Source organism: Bos grunniens, chromosome X, assembly GCF_055505025.1.
Source record: "Bos grunniens cultivar Pamir isolate PY7600 chromosome X, Bosgru_T2T1.0, whole genome shotgun sequence".
Lineage (NCBI taxonomy): Eukaryota > Metazoa > Chordata > Mammalia > Artiodactyla > Bovidae > Bos > Bos grunniens.
In genome coordinates this window covers 45,857,272-45,878,146 of record NC_141194.1, presented here as the reverse complement: position 1 = coordinate 45,878,146, position 20,875 = coordinate 45,857,272, and the positions used below count along the sequence as shown (strand labels likewise).

At 40.4% G+C, this 20,875-nt stretch overlaps 1 protein-coding gene across 19 annotated transcripts in view; it reads left to right on the top strand.

Annotated features, from left to right (window-relative positions):
• Window positions 1–20,875, top strand: part of ARHGEF9 (Cdc42 guanine nucleotide exchange factor 9) — a 555,038-nt gene that overhangs the window by 341,980 nt on the left and 192,183 nt on the right. The window lies entirely within an intron of this gene.

Genomic DNA, 20,875 nt, shown 5'->3' with positions numbered 1-20,875 from the left:
CATATATCATATAACTTGGAAAATAATCCACATATCTAGTTATATTTCTATTAAAAATAATAGAGAAACACCCAGAATAATCTTTGACCAGATGTCTAGCATCACTATGGCCCAGTCAAGTTAATACATAAAATTAATCATCACATAGCCTAACTTATCTTTCCAGTTTTTTGTGAAAATCGTATGTATGAGTAGATAGGAAGGAACTGTGTAAATTTTGTTGCTCTCTACCCATAGGGGAAGATTATTATTCTTGATAAGACAGAAGGGATACACATGTGGGTAGGAAGAATATGATCTTTCCTACTACCCTGAATTCAGCTCTCAGAAGATGAGACCCAACTTACTCTTCTCTGAGTGTCAAGAGATCCAACAGGAATTTCATTCACAAATAACTATCCCTCCCACCCCAGCCCAAGGCTTCTTGAATTCTCTGCTTGAGGAGAGACAAAAAGGCCCCCAAACAGTCCCATGACATGATGAGAGGAACTCCTTCTTAGGAACCTATTGTTTTGAGAAGTTTGTACATCAGGCTGTTTTTGGTGTGTGTGTGTGTGTGGGGGGGTAGTTGTGTGTGTAAGTGTGTGTGTGTGCAAGAGAGAGAATGTGACTAGTTCTCCAAGTGATTAAGCTGTTCAATAATGAAAACCAAGCAGTGGCAGAAAACAAATGCATTCAGCTAGCTCTAAGAAGTCCTGTTGGCATGAAGAAATATTTTGTCAAAGTGCCTGTGTGGCATACAAGGGAAGTGGCATTCAAGTTGAGTAAGCTATGTAGAGATTTGGAGAAAAATCTTAACAAACTTGCATTATAATAAAAAATAAAGAATGAGATAGTGAAGTTTTTGGGGAGTCTGGGAGAAGCAGCAGGAATTGTGTGTGTAAAGTCCTTAAGGTTGAGATAGTTTTGTATGCTCAAACGACAGAAAGAAGGCAAGTTTGGCTGGAGCACAGTCAGAAGGGGAGACAAGTGGCATGATAAAAGTTAGAAAGTCAGGCAGGGACCAGATCACACAGGATCTTGTAGGCCCAGGGAGCTTGCAGGCCCAGGGAAGATATATACCACTATACTCAAAGATAGTATGGTTCTGTGTTTAATAGCATATTCAACCAGACTGCCTAGGTTCAAATTCTCACTCTGCCAGTTATTAGTTTAGTGACCTTGAACATGTTACCTAACCTTTCAGTGCCTCAATTATGGCCTCTGAAAAATGAGGATAATAATGGTCTATCCATACTGTTATTGTAAAGATTGAGTTGTGCTAACATTGTGTGTGATAGTGCTGGGCACTGACAAGTGCTATTTATTATAAGTACAGTAGGAAGCATTTGAAGCTGTGGAATAATGGGATCTGCTTTGTGATATGAGAAATTGAATTTTTCAGGCTATAGAGGCTAGACTGAGGAGAGTGAAAGTGGAGAAGTCAAGCCCAGTTAAGAAACTGCTGCAGAATAAAGTCATTGGAGCTGAGAAGAGGGCAGATTGGACATAATTTTGAAGATAGAATCAATTAAAATTGATGCTGGATTGAGTGAGAAGTATAGGATAGGGAGGAAATGTGAAAGAAAACCTTTAGGTTTCTGGCTCTGTCACTGACTAGTTGTGTGATTTGGGGCAAAGGATTTAACCGGATATCCTAGGCTCTAGTTTCCTTATGTATTAATCAAGGTTCTCCAGAGAAACAGTACCAACAGGATATGTATGCACATGTGCGCACACACACACACACACACACACACACAGTTGACTCTTGAACAACACAGGTTTGAACTGAGTGGGTCCACTTATATGTGCATTTTTTTCACCAAAATATAGACTGCAGTACTACATGATGTGAAACTGTGGTACAGAGGGCTGTCTGTAAGTTATACATGGATTTTCAACTGTGTTATTGCTCAGCACTCTTAACCCTTCCATTGTTCAAAAGTCAACTTTATAAATAAATAAACATACACATACACAGAGGGTGAGAGATTTATTTTAAATAATTGGCTCCTGTGATTGTGGAGATTCAAATCCAAAATCCGTAGGGTAGGCTGGCAAGCTGAGAAAAGTTGCAGTCTGAGTCCAAAGGCAGTCTGCTAGCAGAATTCCTTCTTGTTAGAGGGATGTCAGTCTGTTTTAAGACCTTCAACTGAGGCCCACCCACATTGTGAAGTATGATCTGCTTCACCCACAGCCCACAGATTTAAATGTTGATGTCACCTAAAAGAATAATTTCACAGAAATATCCAGAATAATGTTTCACCAAATATCTGAGCATCGTGGCCCAGACAAATTGACACATACAATTAACCATCACACTTTATCTATGAAACTAGAATGATAGTCATCATTCGTCATTGGTACTATTGTGAAGATGAAATTATGTAAAGCACTTGAAACAGTGTATTTCACATAGCAAGGGTTCAAATAATGATCATCCTTATTATTTTAATGCAATAATAATCTCACATTTTGGGGGTATTTTGCATTCCCAAAGCCCCTTCACATACATGCATTTATGTAGGCATCACAACAGTCTTCATACTTTAAAGCTGGGGAAACTGAGACTGGGAGAGATGACATATCTTCTTTTCCTCTTGATGAAAGAGGAGAGTGAAAAAGTTGGCTTAATGCTCAACATTCAGAAAACTAAGATCATGGCACCCGGTTCCATCATTTCATGGCAAATAGATGGGGAAACAGTGGAAACAGTGGCTGACTTTATTTTTCTGGGCTCCAGAATCATTGCAGATGGTGATTGCAGCCATGAAATTAAAAGACGCTTACTCCTTGGAAGGAAAGTTATGACTAACCTAGACAGCATATTAAAAAGCAGAGACATTACTTTGCCAAAAAAGGTCCATCTAGTCAAGGCTATGGTTTTTCCAGTGGTCATATATGGATGTGAGAGTTGAACTATAAAGCAAGCTGAGTGCCGAAGAATTGATGCTTTTGAACTGTGGTGTTGGAGAAGACTCTTGAGAGTCCCTTGGACTGAGAGGAGATACAACCAGTCCATCCTAAAGGAGATCAGTCCCGAGTGTTCACTGGAAGGACTGATGTTGAAGCTGAAACTCCAATACTTTGGCTACCTGATGCGAAGAGCTGACTCATTTGAAAAGACCCTGATGCTGGGAAAGATTGAGGGCAGGAGGAGAAGGGGACGGCAGAGGATGAGATGGTTGGATGGCATCACTGACTCAATGAACATGGGTTTGGGTGGAGTCCGGGTGTTGGTGATGGACAGGGAGGCCTGGCGTGCTGCGATTCATGGTGTCACAAAGTTGGACAGGACTGAGCCACTGAACTGAACTGAATTGATCTTCAAACAAAGCCAGGATGAGACCTTGAGCATTACTCACCCCGCTTGCCAGGAATGGATGTTTGCCTGGCTTCCTTCATTCCAGTGGTAAGGGGTACCAGTAATAAGATCATGAATGCAGTAGGGCTTGAGAATGCTGCTGCTGCTGCTAAGTTGCTTCAATTGTGTCCGACTCTGTGTGACCCCAGACAGTAGCCGAGCAGGCTCCTCTGTCCCTGGGATTCTCCAGGCAAGAATACTGGAGTGGGTTGCCATTTCCTCTGGGTTGAGAATAAGGGCTAACATTTACAAAGCCAATGTTCATCTTGTGACAGGCACTGCATTGCTCTGTTTTGCATGTGTATCTAGTTTAATCTTCCCAACAGTCCTATAAGGTAGGTGTGAAATTACCAGGTAGGTTGTGGAAGAGAACAGGGCTCTTAGGCTACATGCTGAGAACTCAAATAACTTTTGCTCCTTCCTCTCTCACTATTATAAATTCTAGAGATTGTGAAAACTGAGAGAAGCCATTTGAATGTTTGTGAGACATATGTATTTGGGTGTGTAAAGGTCAATGAGGCCTGGCAGAATGCCTTTTGTGTACAGAGCAGGTACTCCTATGAATATTTGTGGAATGGATGAGTGAACTGATGAAGGAAAAGATTCTTAAACTGCCTATAGTCAACCATACTGGAGCTGGCCCTAGAAAAGGCAGAGGAATTTGTGATAAATATTTTCTTTGGCCCAGGTGAGACACCCCTGAACCAGCCAGGCTGTTAGGTGAGGGTTACAGGCTGAAATGGGAAGCTTCAGAAGTCCTTCCTGAGAAAATTGCTTAACTCCTTTGGATACCAGTTTACTAATATGCAAAATGGGGCCATTTTATCCCTCTCTTTTTCTCTCTCTCTCTCCCACACACACATGCACACTGCCCTCCCCACTCCTTCATTCACTTATTCAATAATACATATTGAGCATCTGCTATGTACCAGACACTGTTTTAGGCACCAAATTGTGAACAAATCAGACAAAATCCTGTTCTTGTGGAACAAATTTTCTAGTACGGCAGATACATGATAAGCAAATTATTACATAAAGCATATAGTATGTTCTAAGTGCTAAAGAGAAAAAATACAGCAGGGAAGAGGGAGAAGAAGTATACATAGGGGCAGTTCGAATTTTAATTTCCTATTTTCGGCTGCACTTCTCTCACAAGTTTGCCATGAGTTTGAAATGTGATAAAAGGCTTGTTTAAGAAGCTGTGAATTTCCATTTCAATGTAAGCTGCAGTTATTCTTGGTGGGGGGGAGGATAATTTTTCTTGATCCTTATTTGCTGTTCTCTTTTCTATCAGTGTAGTAAGAGTTCTGATCTGGAGGACAAGAAATTTGGGTTCTAAGCCTAGCCCTGGTATGATAGTTTCTTAAAAATTCTAAATGTATAGAACTTTATGGACTCGAAAGTACTGTCCCCAGAACTGAGTTTTCTGGCTTTTAATTCTTGGTTCTTTCTATTCTACCATGAAGCAGTGAGAGCTGAGGTAAGTCTCTTTCCTTCTGAGAACCAGAGTGTTCCCCTTATGTAAGTGGAATTACCCTCCACCCCTTGCTAGCCTTCTTTGGCTGTTGTGAGGTCCAACCAGATAATGTCATAAAATGAGCCTGTAAGGGCTGTTTGCTGTGATCTGGAGAACTGGTACTCCTGCTTAAGTGACTTTTTTTTGTACTGTATAAATTGGTTGTATGTGTGGAGGTGGGAGAGTGAGCCTTTGGGACTGAGTGCAACTTTCCTTTTGCAGAAGCTGCTGGGTATAGTGGAGGAATCGATGAGTCTTAGCACCTCCAGAAATGAACAGTTATACAGAAACATTTAGCATCTCATGATGAAGTGGCAACCAGTGGTGTTCAGCCCCTTTTCACCACTCTGCTTTAGAGAAGTGGGAACCAGGACTAACCTTTTGACATTTAATACACAAGTGACTCATGACCTTTAGAGACTTCCCCTTGCTGCTTAGATATGATCTCATTCAGAATACTAGGGGTGGGATGGGGAACACTGAATAAGTAGAATCTTCATTTAGTATTCCCCTCACTTTTTCTACTATAACAGTTATTCTCTTCTTAACCAAATGTTTTACTCCATATAGAACTTTCAAATTCATTATATCATCATCTTTTTAGTAGGTATTATTTGTTTCTTCTATTATAGATGAGGAAAATGAGGCTCGGAGAGTATATTATTTGCCTAAAGTAAGGGGAAAAGATAATATTCAAACCTTCAAATAATAGTAATTGTTAGCATTTACTGAGCTTCCTATATGCCAGTCATTATTCTAAGTGCTTTACATGAATTCACTCGTAAACCCTCACCAACAACTGTCAGAATCTCTCTATTTTTCAGGTGAGGAAACGACAATACTAAGAGTCTGGAGCTTGCTTAAAGTGAAGGGCAGAGTGAGTACCAGGACATTATAGAATTCTCCCCATTTTAAAGGTAAAAAAAAACGAGGCTCAAAAACATTAAGAAACTTGCTCAAGGTCAAGCAACCAACAATCGGAAGAACTGAGGTTGAAATTCAGCAAGCTGACTCTAATGCCTATGTTCAGACTCTCAAACTGTACTGCTTCTAGTGTAGGGCTCTTTGTAACCAGGTTAATTGAAGCAGAGAGAAAGAAAAAGGGGGTGCATATTAACATTACACAGCATATTTAACATTTAAAAATTAATTTTTAATGAATATAACAGTCACATCTTTAAAAATCAAGCAAACTTTTTAAATGTATAAATGAATGAACCTTATTCATCCGGGTCCCCCCATTAGAGGTTACTAGAGTTTCTTTATGCAGATATGAGCAAAATTATTTTATTTTCTTTATTCTTCATCCCCCAAATCATACATTTTATGTACCATTCAATATATTTCTTTGTACTTCTTTACTGAAGTATAATTAACTTATTATATTAGTTTCAAGTGTACAACATAGTGATTCAATATTCTTATACTCTACCAAATGATCATAACAGTAACTCTAGTTATAATCTGCCACCATACAATGTTATTATAACATTATTGACTATATTCCCTATGCTGTACATTACATCACCATGAGTTATTTATTTTATAACTGGAAGTTTGTGCCTGTTAATCTCTCTCATCTATTTTACTCATCCCTTCCCCCTCTCCCCTCTGACAGTCACCAGTTTTTTTTTTCTCTGTATCTGAGTCTGTTTCTGTTTTATTATGTTTGCTCATTTGTTTTTTTAGAATCCACATGTAAGTGAAATAATACAGTATTTTTCTTTCTCTGTCTGACTTGTTTCACTTAGCATAATACCTTCTAGGTCCACCTGTGTTGTCTCAAATGGCAAGACTCCATTCTCTTTAAGGCTGAATAATATTCCAGATCTTCTTTATCTATCCATCCATTAATGGACACTTTAGGCTGCTTCCATATCTTGGCTATTCTAAATAATGCTGCAATGAACATAGGGGTATATATATCTCTTCAAATTGTGCTTTTGCTTTCTTTGGGTGCCCAGAAATGTAATTCTTGTATCATATACTGCTGTTGCCTCTGCTGCTACTAAGTCGCTTCAGTCATGTCCAACTCTGTGTGACCCCATAGATGGCAGCCCACCGGGCTCCGCCGTCCCTGGGATTCTCCAGGCAAGAGTACTGGAGTGGGTTGTTGCCATTGCTTTCTCCAGTGCATGAAAGTGAAAAGTGAAAGTGAAGTTGCTCAGTCATGTCCGACTCTTCGCGACCCCATGGACTGCAGCCTACCAGGCTCCTCCATCCATGGGATTCTCCAGGCAAGAGTACTGGAGTGGGGTGCCATTGCCTTTTCCGATTGTATCATATAGAAGTTCTATTTTTAATTTTCTGAGAAACTGTTTTCCATAGTGGCTTCACCAATGTACATCCCCAGCAACAGTGCACAAGGATTCCCTTTTCTCCACACCTTTTCCAGTACTGTCACTTGTCTTTTTAATGATAGCCAATCTGACAGGTGATATTTCATTGTGGTTTTGATTTGCATTTCCCTGATGATTAGTGATGTTGAACATCTTCACATATTTGTTAGCCATCTCTATGTGTTCTTTGGAAAAATGTCCATTCAGGTCTTCTGCCCATTTTTCAGTCAGATCTTTTTTTTCCAATATTGAGTTATATGATATTGTGTATCTTTATATTAACCTCTGATCAGCTATATCATTTACAAATATTTTCTCCCATTCATTAGGCTGCTTTTTCATTTTGTTGATAGCTTCCTTCACCACATAAAATCTTTTTAGCTTTATGTAGCCCCATTTGTTTGTTTTTGCATTTGTTTCCCTTGCCTGAGGAGACACCTAAAAGAAAATATTGCTGAGACTGATGCCAAAGAGCATACCATATGTTTTCTTCCAGAATTTTTATGGTTTCAGGTTTTAACATTCAAACCGTTAATCCATTTTGAGTTTAATTTTGATATATGGTATGAGAAAATAGTCAAGTTTGATTCTCTTACATATGTATGTCTATTTTTCCCAACAACATTTATTGAAGAGGCTGTTTTATCCCCATTGTATGTTCTTGCTTTCTTTGTTATAGATTAATTAACTATATAAAAGTGAGCTTTTTTCTGGACTCTCTAATCTGTTCCATTGATAGATGTGTCTGTTTTTGTGCCAGCAGTATACTGTTTTGATTATTGTAGCTTTGTAGTCTAGTTTTAAATCAGGGAACATGATACCTGGGCTTCCCTGGTAACTCAGCTGGTAATTCAGGCTACAATGCAGGAAACCTTAGTTTGATTCCTGGGTCAGGAAAATCCCCTGGAGAAAGGATAGGCTACTCACTCCAGTACTCTTGGGCTTCTTGGTGGCTCGGTAAAGAATCTGCCTGCAATATGCGAGGCCTGGGTTCCACCCCTGGGTTGGGAAGATCCCCTGGAGAAGGGAATGCCAGCATACTCCAGTATTCTTGCCTGGAGAATCCCCATGGACAGAGGAGTCTGGCAGCTACAGTCCACAGGGTCACAAAGAGTCAGACATAACTGAGTGACTAAGCACACACACATACACAGCATGATGCATCCAGCTTTGTTCTTTTTTTCTTAAGATTGTTTTGGCTATTTAGAATCTTTTATGTTTCCATACCAGTGTTAGAATAATTTACTCTAGTTCTGTGAAAAATGCCATTATCTGTATCTTGATAGAGATTGAATTGAATCTGTAGATTGCCTTGGAGAATATTAACAAAATTAATTCTGCATATTTCTTTTTTCATACAATATATCTTTCAGATGTCTCCACATCAATCCACAAAGACTTTCAGAAGTCTCATCTTGATGCTCACAAATCTCTACAAACCTCTATCGATCTGTGTGTCCTGCACACATCTTTTTATTTTTTACCAACCTTTGGTAGTGTCCAACTCTGTTTACATCTTCGCTCAGAGCCTCACTGCTAGACTATCTGGGACTTCTATAGAAAATATAGTGCCTAAACTAATTCCTTGGTCTTCCTCTGACACATAATCCAGTATCTTACAAACTCCCTAGCTGAACTAACCCCCTCCCCTCCTATTGCAGTTTCAACTTACTCCTATCATCTACCTACCTACCAGCCAATCTACCTGCTTATCTATATAATGCTTGTTGGGCATCTATTCTGAGCAAAGCACCATGCTTACTTTGATGATGAATGCTTAGTGTCCTTGCTGTTCAGCAGTTTTCAGTTTAAATGGAGCCTGTAAATAAATAATCTTGGACATAGGAGTCAGAGAAGTAGCGGATTGAGTGAGTCATGAGGCCCAAGGATGGAATTGTTCAGATTAGGCTCCTAAACTAAACACTGGGCCTCAGGGAAGGGTTCACTGCCCATATAAACCCTGAATTAATGCATTATTGGGTTTGGACTTCCCAGAAAAATCCTGAACCTGATATGAAAGCATAGTACTTCCTCTGAAGGGTCTTTTAGACCCTTGCTACTTTCTTCTAACCAGTCCTTTCTACTCTGAGTAGAGGCAAGTTGTCTGACCCGCCAGCTTGCTTGAAATGGAACTGCAATAAGCCTCCACCCTCACCCCCATCCCCCGCAAAAAAAAAAAAAAAAAAGAGAGAGAGAGAAAGAAAGAAATAGGCCCCAAATAAATCATGTAAAGAAACAGGAGGAAATGCTGGTTCTGGGTATTTATTCAGCAATGTATTCAGTCTTTGGCCACAGGAGGGCGGTATAGGCAATGTTTCTTGAGGGAAGGGCTTCCTTCTGAGTGGTGGTTTAGGATGGCTTCTGCCAACAGGGAACAGAAAACCAAAGAGGTCCTGAAATTCTCAGGCTGTAATCTGGAAATTTTAGTCCCTTTGGAGAAGTTCTAACTAACGGAAGCCCTAGGGGAAGGGAGGCAGTGCAAAGGTTGGTATTCACAGCCCACAGCAGAGAATAATTCCGTGACACTTTTCTTCTACATCCTAAATTGTGAATCAAGAGGACTATGCCTTGATCTTCATTCACTCATTCATTCATTTACCATTTAGTTATTCACTCATTTAAAAATATTTATTGAATTCCAAGCACTGTTCTAGGTGCTAGAGATACAGCAATGAAAAAAACAGTCTCTACCTTCATGGAGCTTACACTTTATAAAGGGAGAAAACAAACCAATAAACAAATAATTATAACATTTCAAGGCTAGAAAGAAAAGCAGGATTATGGAATAGACAGTGATTGTATGGTTCAGGGATGGACTCCTTTTGAAGAGATGTAATTATACCTAAACTTGTAGATAGCTAGGAGAAAAATCTTCAGGCAGAGTCAAATTCTTAATCCTGTCTGATTTTCCCTGTAAAATGCCACCCACACAACTATACAATTATATGCAACCTTATTCTTTAACTTAAACCAATCACTCGCCTTTCCTCAGGGTACCCCACTTGAGACCAAATCCACGTCTGCCACATTTTTAGCAAGGCTGTTGAAATTTTAAAACAACCAATGCTTTAAGTTACAACTTTAAAACAAGTCACGGTCTTTTAAGTTTTAAGTAAGTTTAAGGACTTGTTTGAGGTCATACAGCTTTAGCTTTTCATCCACTGTCCTTTTTTCACTTTGCCATCAGCTTCTCAAGGCATTGTGGGGGCACAGCAGCACACGAAAGCATCAGCCATTTTAGGTGAACATGAGTTCACAGGTAGCTCTTCCTAAGAACTAGTGTTTAGAATAAGGGAAGTGACAGTTTCACCATACTCCCCATTGTCACTTCCACCTGTATGTGTGTTCTGAGGGATGTGTGGGCAAACTTCCCAAGCAAAAGTCCCAAGGGGACTGTAAATCATGCCACAAGGGGAAGGGCTTAAAGAAATGTCATGTTTACTTGGAAAACGTGTGTGTGTGTGTAAGATAGGTGTTCGGGGGGGATCAGAGTTTGAACTCATGATAGATATCTTCAAACACTTAAGAAGACTGTTGCTTAGATGGGTAGATCCTTCTTGCATAGCCCAGAGGCGAACAAATGGACAGAAACCAGAGAAGAGTGAATTTCAGCTCAAAATGAATAATGGCTTTGGAAGCTACAGGATGAGATTTTTTTTTCTTCTTCTTGTTACTGAAGATATTCTAGTGGCTGCTAAACAAAACTTATCAAGGGTATTGGAGGAAGAAAAAGTGGGCTTTGGAAATAGATCTCAATTTAAATCCTGCTATTGGATTTGGGAACCTATATGGCTATGAACAAATGATGTAAACATTCTTAACCTTAGTTTTCTACTCCTTAAAATAACAATAACAGTTACTTCTTTGGGGGCTTCTGGGAAGGATTAAATATAATATGTTGAAAAGCCTAAAGTAGATATTTCTTCCTCCCACTCTACTTCCTCTACCCTGTCACATATACTGTAGTGAGGAGTCCTACAAAGGGAGGTTGGGAGGAAATAACTTTTTTTCCATTTCAAGTATGGAATTCTTTGATTTGCTCTATAATCATCAACAGCTTTATTCATTATCTGATTATGCTTAGAATACTATGACTTTGAAATTACATGCATTTGTGATTCTTTTTCTCACTAGACTTTAAGTTTCCCAAGAGGCTCTCTTTACCCCTTAGCTGTCAAAATAACTGCTTACTGAATTTAACTGCTGAATAACTGAACTAACCAAGAGTTCCTGTCCTCAGGGAATTGCCTCTCCTAAATAGAACTGACATAATGAATGTACAAGAGCATCTAGTCATATAGGTTACCAAGAAAATTAACAGACAAGGTTTAATATCTTCAGATTGTCCATGGCAAACATCAGGGACTATGAGGTGGCTGAGGTGGGAGTTGGATGGCCAATGAATGAGTAGCAATAGAGGTCAGGACAAAATGTGGAACTTTCCTTGGGTATGCTTTCTGATAGAAGTGGGGCTTTGGGAGCTATTTGAACCATGAGAAAACCAAGCATTGGCTTTTCCCTGAGAGAAGGCAAATATTTAAGACCTAGATATCATACCTGGGTGGTAGGCCATTTGGATTCAAGTCAGAACATTGAAACAGTTTATTCTTGTGACTGAGGAGATATCACGTCAAATGCTTTTGGAAGGTGGAACATGTGTCACCTAGTGGCATTTATACAGCATAGTGTTGAAAAGCATAGGCTCTAGAGCCAGACAGGGTTGGTTTGCACCTCGGTTCCACCACTGACTAGCTATGTGACATTGGGCAAGTTATTTAAGGTCTATGCCTCAATCCTCTCATCTGTAAAATAATGACAATAATAGTATCTTCCTCATAGTGTTATTGTGAGGATTGAAATAATTAATATATGTAAAAGGCTTAGAACAATTCTATGAGTAAGCACTCTATAAGCATTTATTATTATTATTATCTAATGAGTTCCCTTTGGATCCTGAGAAATATGCTGGGTACTTATAGTAATTTCAGTGTGAGTTTGGCAACATTTATATTCTAGACAATATTTATAAGTTTATATTATATATATATTTATATTTATAAACAAACATTTATATTCTGAATAATATAATTCTATATTATATTCTAATCCATGTCATTAGCTCCTCAGCAGTGGCTGTAATAGAAGTAGTGATAATATCTGGCTCAAAAAGATGAAAGAACTTTTCACCAACTGAAATTGTCCAAAGGACTACCAGGTTATCTTAGGAGAGAGGAACCTTTCTATTGTCGTGGGTGTTGGAGCGGAAAACTGGATGAGGATGTTACAGAAGGGATTGAAGGATGAAATTGGGACTTTGCTATGCCAAGAGAGTTTCTGATTTCTTGATTCTTATCAGCAGAAGGGCTGCCTTTGAGGTGCTTCTTGAAATGTCAGGGCCTCTTCTAATTTTTTGAAATTAAAATTGTGAGTCACCTTACACAGAAAGCTAACTGTAAATAAATGGGGCTGGGATCAAATGTCATGTTTCAAAGTCTGAAATCCCCCAAAAGTACTTTCAAGACTCAAGAAATGAGTTTTGTTTTCTGCTCTGCCAGTAATTAATTATGTAACCGTGTATAGCTTACTTTCTCTGGGCCTCAGTTTCCTAACCTAGAATATGAGGGGTTAGAGTAGATTTTCTCTGAGGTCTCATAAGGTTACCTTCTGTGGTTGGAATATATAATTCTCTGAGTAGAAACAACTAGGTGAAGGAGCTATTCATGTATTCAGCAGATGTTTATGAAGCACCTGCTAAGTGTCAAGCAAAGGATACCAGATTGGCAAGGCATTGTATGCCATGCTACAGAATTTGCCTTAAAGGCAGTGGGGAGCCATGGAAGGCCTTTGAACAGAGGAACTATATAACTCAGTGTTCAGCTGTGGAAATTATATTGCTCTAGTTATTTTCAGCAGAGTTTTAATATAGAAAATTTAGTGTTTCCAAAATTGGTAGAAGGGCTGAAGGGGCAAGCTTTAGACTAGGCCTCCAGGAATGAATCTCAGAATGAATACAGCTGTTTTCTCTGCCAGAAGAAAGAAGGTAAAGCATCAGCAGCTTTGGGAACACTGTACCTGATTTGCAATCTAGGAATTAGGAATCTGCCACTGCCTTAACTATTGTATAGAGTATCATTATGCCTGCTAGATCCTCCATAGCAAAAACAAATAAGTAAAAATATTTGAAAGTCTCATTCCCTGCTTGTACAAAGACACAAAGCAGGGTCTAGACACTGAGACCTATGGAAAGGTAACACAGCTGCAGAAAACTCTAAAACCCCACCATTCTACTTGTCACTAGAAGCAGCAGAAGTATGTTTTCTGTATTATCACTTTCTTTCAAATATTGTGCATATGCCTATGGTTGGCAGAAATAAATCACATCCAAAACAATGGATGCAAAGAAGTTTGAGAAATCACAGGTTGTTGTTGTCATTTTGGTTTTTATTAATAGCTTTTCAGCAATACAGGAAGGTAAGCTAGAAGGAGGGTGGCATGGATTCTCAGCATCCAGTATATAGTATCCACCATAGAATTAAGAAGAACAGGACTGCTTTTGAAAGAGATAATTTGTCCAGGAGAGTAGAGGCTGAATTGGGGAGACAGAGCAGCACAAAAGACCACAGTAGCTGGCAGTAGGGAGAGAGAGGAAGAACACATTCCTCAAGGAGGAAGAGAATCACCAAGACTTAGAGACTGGTTAGCTAGTAGCAAGGTGAGGGAAAAGGAAGACTTATGGATATTTCCTTCGTATCTCCTTGGCTAATTCTGTGTGTGACATTCCCAAGGGACAGGGAACTCAGGGAAAATAGGAAGCTGGCAGGGGTGGGAGAAAACTGCTTTGATTTTGGACTTACCAAATTTGAGGTTCTTGTGAGATATTCAGGAGACATCCAGAAGGCAGGTGGAGATTCATCTCTGGAGTTCAAGAGAGTTACCTGGGGCTTATCAGCTAACCCCCAGGGAGGTTGTAAGCTCCCTGCAGGCAAAGACCAATGCCTGTTTTGTTCCTCCACTGGTGTCCTGTAACCTTGTTGAAAGGTGGTACTTCAGTGTGTAATGTAGGTGGCGGGTAGTTAAAGCCTTGGGAATGGATAGGTCCATCATTCAGTGCAAGTGTGGAATAAGAAGAAAAGGGGACTGAGATTAGAGGAACTTTGAGAAATCATGGCCTTAATGACTAAATGAAGAACCCAAACAGGAAGCAAAGATAATACAATCAGACAGGTCATGTGAATGTGTCCCCAAGGCAGAGGGAGTAAGGAAGGAGTAAGGCATCAATGGAGACCAGACCATTCAGAAGATGATGGAAATTTGAATTCTTTCCATCTTTTGGCTATGGTGAATAATGCTGTTATTAATACACACATACAAGTTTGTTTGTGTGGCATGTTTTAATTTTTCTTAGGTGTATATATAAGAGTGGAATTGTTGGGTCAAATGGCAACTCCATGTTTAAGTTTTTGAGGAACTGCGGACTATTTGCCAAAGTGGTTTCATCATTTTACATTCCCACCGGCAGTGTTATGAAGGTTCCAATTTCCCACATCCTCCCCAACACTTATTATGTAGCTTTTTGATTATAACCATCCTAGCATGGGATGGGGGAGCCTGGTGGGCTGCTGTCTATGCGGTTGCACAGAGTCAGACATGACTGAAGTGACTTAGCAGCAGCAGCAGCATGTGTAATGTGGTATCTCATTACAAATCTGATATAGCAAATATCTTTCATTTGCATTTTCCTGATGATTAATATCGTAAGGGATTTGATTTAGGTCATACCTGAACAGAACTGAATAGTCTAATGGTTTTCCCTACTTTCTTCAATTTAAGTCTGAATTTGGCAATAAGGAGTTCATGATCTGAGCCACAGTCAGCTCCTAGTCTTGATTTTACTGACTGTATAGAACTTCTCCATCTTTGAATGCAAAGAATATCATCAATCTGATTTCGGTGTTGACCATCTGGTAATGTCCATGTATAGAGTCTACTCTTGTGTTGCTGGAAGAGGGTGTTTGCTATGACCAGTGTGTTCTCTTGGCAAAACTCTATTAGCCTTTGCCCTGCTTCATTCTGTACTTCAAGGCCAAATTTGCCTGTTACTCCAGGTATTTCTCGGAGAAGGCAATGGCACCCCACTCCAGTACTCTTGCCTGGAAAATCCATGGACAGAGGAGCCTGGTAGGCTGCAGTCCATGGGGTCACTAAGAGTTGGACAAGACTGAGCGACTTCACTTTCACTTTTCACTTTCCTGCATTGGAGAAGGAAATGGCAACCCATTCCAGTGTTCTTGCCTGGAGAATCCCAGGGACGGGGAAGCCTGGTGGGCTGCCGTCTATGGGGTCGCACAGAGTCGGACACGACTGAAGCAACTTAGCAGTAGCAGCAAGGTATTTCTTGACTTCTTACTTTTGCATATAATGAAAAGGACATTTTTTGGGGGGTGTTAGCTCTAGAAGGTCTTGTAGGTCTTCATGGAACCATTCAACTTCAGCTTCTTCAGCATTAAGGGTCAGGGCATAGACTTAGATTACTCTGATATTGAATGGTTTGCCTTGGAAATGAACAGAGATCATTCTGTTATTTTTGTGATTGCACCCAAGTACTGCATTTTGTATTCTTTTGTTAACTGTGATGACTACTCCATTTCTTCTAAAGGATTCTTGCCCACAGTGGTATATATAATGGTCATCTGAATTAAATTCACCCATTCCAGTCCATTTTAGTTCACTGATTCCTAAAATGTCAATGTGAGAAATATATTCAAGGGATTAGATGTGATAGACAGAGTGCCTGAAGAACTATGGACAGAGGTTCGTGACATTGTACAGGAGACAGGGATCAAGACCATCCCCAAGAAAATGAAATGCAAAAAGACAAAATGGTTGTCTGAGGAGGCTTTACAAATAGCTGTGCAAAGAAGAGAAGCAAAAGGCAAAGGAGAAAAAGGAAGATATACCCATTTGAATGCAGAGTTCCAAAGAATAGCAAGGAGAGCTAAGAAAGCCTTCCTCAGTGACCAGTGCAAAGAAATGGAGGAAAATAATAGAATAGGAAAGACTAGAGATCTCTTCAAGAAAATTAGAGATACTAAGGGAACATTTCATGGAAACATGGGTACAATAAAGGACAGAAATGGTATGGACCTAACAGAAGCAGAAGATATTAAGAAGAGGTGGCAAGAACACACAGAAGAACTGTACAAAAAAGATCTTCACGACCAAGATAATCACGATGGTGGGATCATTCACCTAGAGCCAGAAATCCTGGAATGTGAAGTCAAGTGGGCCTTAGAAAGCATCACTACGAACAAAGCTAGTGGAGGTGATGGAATTCCAGTTGAGCTCTTTCAAATCCTGAAAGATGATGCTGTGAAAGTGCTGCACTCAATATGCCAGCAAATTTGGAAAACTCAGCAGTGGCCACAGGACTGGAAAAGGTCCGTTTTCATTCCAATTCCAAAGAAAGGCAATGCCAAAGAATGCTCAAACTACTGCACAGTTGCACTCATCTCACATGCTAGCAAAGTAATGTTCAAAATTCTCCAAGCCAGGCTTCAACAGTACGTGAACCGTGAACTTCCAGATGTTCAAGGTGGATTTAGAAAAGGCAGAGGAAACAGAGATCAAATTGCCAATATCCATTGGATCATCAAAAAAGCAAGAGATTTCCAGAAAAACATCTGCTTTTTTGACTATGCCAAAGCTGTTGACTGTGTGGATCACAACAAACTGTGGAAAATTCTTCAAGAGCTGGGAATACCAGACCACCTGACCTTCCTTCTGAGATATCTGTATGCAGGTCAGGAAGCAACAGTTAGAACTGGACATGGAACAACAGACTGGTTCCAAATCGGGAAAGGAGTATGTCAAGGCTGTATATTGTCACCCTTCTTATTGAACTTATATACAGAGTACATCATGAGAAATGCTGGGCTGGATGAAGCACAAGCTGGAATCAAGATTGCCAGGAGAAATATCAATAACCTCAGATATACAGATGACACCATCCTTATGGCAGAAAGTGAAGAAGAACTAAAGACCTTCTTGATGAAAGTGAAAGAGGAGAGTGAAAAAGTTGGCTTAAAACTCAACATTCAGAAAACTAAGATCATGGTATCTGGTCCCATTACTTCTTGGCAAATAGATGGGGAAACAATGGAAACTATGACAGAGTTTATTATTGTTATTTTTTTGGCTCCAAAATCATCACAGATGGTGACTGCAGCCATGAAATTAAAAGATGCTTACTCCTTGGAAGAAAAGTTATGACCAACCTAGACAGCACATTAAAAAGCAGAGACATTACTTTGCCAAAAAAGGTCTATCTAGTCAAAGTTATGGTTTTTCCAGTGGTCACATATAGATGTGAGATTTGGACTATAAAGCAAGCTGAGTGCCGAAGAATTGATGCTTTTGAACTGTGGTGTTGGAGAAGACTCTTGAGTCCCTGGAACTGCAAGGAGATCCAGTCAGTCCATCCTAAAGGAAATCAGTCCTGAATATTCATTGGAAGGACTGATGTTAAAGCTGAAGCTCCAATACTTTGGCCACCTGCTGTGAAGAACTGACTCATTGGAAAAGACCCTGGTGCTGGGAAAGACTGAAGGCAGGAGGAGAAGGGCACGACAGAGGATGAGATGGTTGGATGGCATCACCAGCTCAATGGACATGAGTTTGAGTCAACTCTGGGAGTTGGTGATAGACAGGGAGGCCTTGTGTGCTGCAGTCCATGGGGTTGCAAAGAGTTGGACACAGCAGAGTGACTGAACTGAACTGATGATTAGGATATTGAGTATCTTTTTATGTCTTTTTGACCATTTTTTGGAGAAATGTTACTCAGATCCTGTGCCAATTTTTAAATTGTGTTTTTAAAAATAATTGAGTTATGAGAGCTCTTTATGTATTCTAGATACAATCCCTTATCAGATATATAATTGGAAATATTTCATTCTGTGTATTCTCTTTTCATACTTTTTTCATATTTCTGTCATTTTTTAAATAAAATATTATTTTTAATTGAAGGATAATTGCTTTACAATATTGTGTTGGTTTCTGCGATACATCAACATGAATCAAACATAGGTATACCCTTCCTTTTGAACCTCCCACCCACCTCCCCCACGTCCCACTCCTCTATGTTGTCACAGAGCACCGGTTTGAGTTCCCTGAGTCATACAGCAAATTTCCACTGGCTATCTATATCACATAGCATATTTTTACCATATATTAAATAGATAGCCAGTGGGAATATGTTTTCCACTGTATATGTTTAGCCAGTATATATGTTTTCATGATAGTGTCCTTTGAAGCACATAAGTTTTTTAACATTGACCAAATCCAATTTATTTACGTTTTGTTGCTGATGCTTTTCATGTCATATCTAAGAAACCATTACTAAATCCAAGATCACAAAGATGTACCTGTATTCTCCTCATTTTGTTAAACTTAGCCACAATATCATTACCACAGCTAAACAATTAATAGTGATTCCTTAATATTACTGAATATTCAGCCTGTTCAAGTTGCCATTTGTCTCATAAATGTCACATATGGGTGGTGATGCACACATATGCAAGTTCCACCTGAATCGATCACTCTTTTTCTTCATTGTTTACTTGTTAGAGAACCAGATTTTTGGTCCTGTAGTTTTTTACAGTCTATGTCACCATACTGCAGTTTAAATTTCTTTTTTGTCCTCTGTGTATCATGTAAATAGCTAGATCTAGAAGCTTGATCTGATTCAAGATATTTTGCCATTTGTTTTGGCGCAAATCATTCATAGGGGATGTGATAAGTCAAACTTTTAAAGTGGGCATTTCTTTGGGTTTTATTCTATCTTGTAAGGCTAGGGGCCATTTTATTTATACCTCCATTGACTCAGAATTTCCACTCACCAAGTTTGAATAGCTGACTTTCCTAGACTCAAAGATTTTTTGAGAATAGAAAGCAATTCTCATTCCTCTTGGAGTTTATAGTATGGTAGAAATACCAGAAATTAATTAGTTCTATCCCTGGATAATCTAGTTTCTTGCCCCTTTCCACCAATATCTATCTGTTCATGTGTACAGTCCTGTAAGAGTAAGAAAGGCCCTTAGAGATATTCAGTGTAAGTTAGTCCTTGGTTTTGAGGGCCCAGAAGCCTGCTCTATATTTTTCTGAGGTAAGGTTCAGAGGTTTCACTGAATTCTGACAGGTCTAAGGTCTCCTGTGGCAGAAGGGAGATGGAGTCCCATAGAGGGGAAAGGAGTTGCCCAAAAGTCTTATAGGAAGCTTGAAGTAGGCCTAGGAGTAAATCTGAAACCTTTCTGTCTCTACTCCAGGGCTTCTCCATTTCAGACACCAGACCACAAAGACAGAACAGGGCAGTGATTTCAAGCAGATTGCAAGTTTTATAGGTTTTGTAGAGGCTTTTCCAATGCAAAACTGTCCTCTCTTCCTAGTACCCAGTATGCTGGAATAGTGCAAGCTGTCATAGTTCAAAGAAACAAGAAATAGGAAAGAAATCTGATCTGCAAGTGCAGAGATATCAGAGAAAGATAAATATAATTGAATTTTGTATAATTTGTAGAGTGTCCTTGTGATTCTGTACACAGCACTGATTTGTTGGATTTGTATAGCTAATTGTGAGTGGCCTATAATACTTGAAGTGAAGTTGCTCAGTTGTGTCCCACTCTTTGCAACCCCATGGACTGTAGCCTACCAGGCTCCTCCGGCCATGGGATTTTCTAGGCAAGAGTACTGGAGTGGGTTGCCATTTCCTTCTCCAGGGGATCTTCCCGACCAAAAGCATCTTTGCTTCCTCCTTGGCCCAGGCTCCAAAGTTGCTCCAAAGGGTCCCTTCCCGCCACGCACCCCCATTCCTTTTCCCTCCTCCCTGTCCTTTTCCCATCCTTTACCCCAAGCTTCTATTTCTTCATCATACCCCCCCCACCATTTCTTCTTTCTCTTTCCCATCTTTCCTTTTTTTTTCCTTCTGCTTCTCACCGTCTTCTCATCATTCCCTCCTCTCTCCCTGCCATGCTCTCTCCCCTCTGGTCCGTTCTGTCCATTCCCTTCCTCTCTCCCAGGCCTTTCCCTCCTCTCTCTCCTCAGCTCCATCAACCCACCCACAACAAGCTCGCCACCCCTACGCCAGAACTGGCAGCCTGGAGCTCCGGCTGGGCTGGATGGAGCGGGCCTGCTGGGGGACCATGTGTTCACCGATTGGCTGCCGCTGGTAGCACGCCAGCTCAAGTACCGCCCCCCCGGCGAGTAAACTCTCCTCTGCGGCACCTGTTATTGGTCGGCGGGCCTGTCAGCATTTTGGCTGCACCTCACGCAGGCGCGGGCAGTCGTTCAGTGAATAAAAACGCAGAATATGGGCTGGGGGGTGGGGAGAGGCGAGGAAGAGAGCCAGCGAGGCAGGGATCGAAAGAGTAGCTGGCAGCCCAGAGCCCGGCGAACAGAGCGAGCATAGAAAAGCGAGCGAATTAGAGGGAATAGAGGAGACCGAGACTGACCGGTAGCCAGCCAGGCAGGCGGACGGACGCACCCCCGGACAGACAGACTGAGCAGGCGCCGGAGAACCTCGCGCTGGTTTCTCCTGCCTTTCTCTTTGAAAGCCAGGATTTTGCCTTTTCCCGTGGCGCCCGAGAGAGAATGCTGGACTCTGCAGACTTCAGCGCAAGCTAAGAT